Below are 2,737 nucleotides of genomic sequence, written 5' to 3'. Positions count from 1 at the left end.
GGGGGGGGTAGCTTTTTCTTGACATCTAGAAAGAGATAGTCTTTCAACCCCCCTCCTCCCCCAACTCTAATCTCTAAGCATTTCTAAATTAAAACTGCATACAAATTGAAATTAAAATGACTTTTAAATAAAAAAAACAATAATATTAAGAAATAAACACAAAACCTAGCTTAGACTTTAAAGAGGTATTGTGAAAAGTTACATTAAATAAAATAATACAATAGAAGTTACACATTTGCAAGATACATAGAACAAAAATAGAAGAGAAAGAAAACCCTCACTATTTTTTGCCTATAGAACAATAATCAATGTTTTAAACTTTATCACGAGAACTTTGTCTACAGTCCTGACATCCGTTAGACGATTGAAACTCCTAAACCGTTTGCACAATCAGGACGCCGTTATGCAACATTTTACGTTAGCATAACGGCGCTAAACCACTTTTCTCTGCTGTGGTCAGGGGTCCACTTAGTGTTTTTTTCTTGACTTTCTAAATAGGTTCAGGAACCTCTGACCAGCAGTCTTCTTCTTAGGCTTCTCCTTCATCTCATTGACCTGCTGTTGTACTTCATCAAGTTGGACCATCAAAGCGTCTTTCATATCACTAATGATAGTCTCTTTCTCTTGGACAACTTCTCTTAGATGAGTTATTTTATGTGAGAGGCTGGACTTTTCTGTGGCCCTCTGCTGCTTCTGGTCTTCTTGTTCTTCCTGAACTTTGGCCGAAGCAGCTTTTAATTTGTTGGACTTTTCTACCTCCAGGTCAAAGCTGATCTTGGTGGGATTTGTATGGATGCTCTCGTTTTTAACATTTTCCTCCATATGTTGTAATTTTAATCCCAGGTCCAAGTTTGTCTTGACTAAGGCCTTTTTGGCCTGCTCAAGCTGTTTCTCCTGCTGGTCCACCTTTTCCTTCGAGATGACCTCCAGATTGGTTATGATCGCGTCTTTTCCTTTGAGAATTTCTTTGAGTTTCCCAATCTGGTTTTCGGCGCTGGAAAATAGTTTCTCAAAGCTCTCTTCAGCTTTGTGAGACGCGGCAACCCTTTCCTGATGAACTTTTCTCAATGTAGCCATCTCTTGTTGAAGGGAGGTGTTTCTCCTCTGCCATTCCTCTCTTTCTTTGGTCAGCTGATTTTGTGTGTTTGTTAATACCAGCTGATGATTCAGACATTGGCTCTTCTGCATTTCTACTGTCTTCTTTTCTTTTTGTAATTGTTGTCTTAAGATGACAACAGAAGTGTTTATGCAGTCAGTTTCAGTCTTCTGGTGGGCTAAGCGTTTCTCTGCGTCATTGGCTCTGGCCGTCTCTTGTTTGAGGGATGTTTCCAGCTGAGATATTTTGCTGGTGAGGTCCAGATGTTGCTGTTGCTGTTCTAGAGAGGTCTTTAGCTGAGTGATTTCTTGGATCAAGGAAGAATTTGTTGTCTCCAACTCTTTCTTTTCTTTTTCCAGCTGATTTACATTCTCAGCTAAGACTTCTTTTTCCTTCAGAGCCTCTTTTAACTGAGAGATTTCCTGTAAGAAAGAGGAGTTTTCTTCCTCAAGTTGCTTCTTTTCTTCTTTGAGCTTTCTGAAACAGGTCTTACGCTTTAAGTAAAGTATTCGCTCATGGCCAATCCTTTCCATAAAGTGATCAACTGTCAGGTAAGCATCATCCAGGTCCTCATCTTTCCAATGGAGACGCTTCTTCAGGTGCCGAAGTTCATCTTTCAGATCAGAGATCTCCTCTTTGAGTGCTTCATTTTCCACTGAGGTGGAAGTCGGCCCTGAAGCAGGGACAGAACCCGGCTTCCCTGGAAAGTTTGAAGCGTTGCGAAGGGTGACCATTTGAGCAAAACTTACGCTTTTTTTAGCTGGAGTCTGCATTTTCCGCAAGATTGAAAATTTGGGTTTGTCCTGCGTCTGCTCTTTTTGTGGTTGACTTTTTGGAGTCTCAGAAGAGTCCTCATTGTCACTGAACTCCTCCGGGTAGTCACTCCAGGCCTTCCAGGCTTCCGGTTTGGGGGATCCTGTCCACGGGTCCAATACAAGTGTCATTCTGGCTTCTGATCACAAAGAGACTATAAAGGTTCTTTGTAAGGTTAATCTTGAGCTGCAGTCTTTTTCTTTGATTGCTGTACGGTCTGTGTGAAAATGCTTCAGTATAAGAACTTTTGTGTCTACGAATAATGATATAAAATGATGTCATATGACATCATGTGATGTCACACTATGAATTATCACTGGTGGTGTGACATGAAATGATGCAATCATTGACCAGTGAGGTCATGGTTACATCATAGTGTGATGTCACACTATGATGTAACCATGACCTCACTGTTGGTGTGACACATTGAAATGATGCAATCAGTAAAGTCAGCATGGAATCCTGTTGGGCTTTGAAGATCCTCCATCAAACTCTGCAGCTCCTGCTGTGATCTTTCTCTCTAAATCTGAGAACTCTTTTTGAGTTCAGTAACAGTTTCAGGTACGAATCAAAGAAAAGCATAACAAACTGCTGTCTCACTACACAAAACTGATTCCACTATTGAACAACAACACAACAATAGCAAATCCTGTCAAAACTTCCTGTTCAATTTAAAGACAAAATGTGAAATGATCACATTCATCACTAAGTCTAACAGGCCTGAACTCCAGCTCCAAGAGAAGTTAAGCTACCCTTAAGGGTTTGTGGTTCTGTGAGATCCAATCTCAGAGTTGCTTTAAAAAATTGTTCAGCCTGCTGCTGATCAAA

This window comes from Oryzias melastigma, linkage group LG15 (assembly GCF_002922805.2).
Source record: "Oryzias melastigma strain HK-1 linkage group LG15, ASM292280v2, whole genome shotgun sequence".
Classification (NCBI taxonomy): Eukaryota; Metazoa; Chordata; class Actinopteri; order Beloniformes; family Adrianichthyidae; genus Oryzias; species Oryzias melastigma.
Note: the sequence above shows the minus strand (reverse complement) of the source record.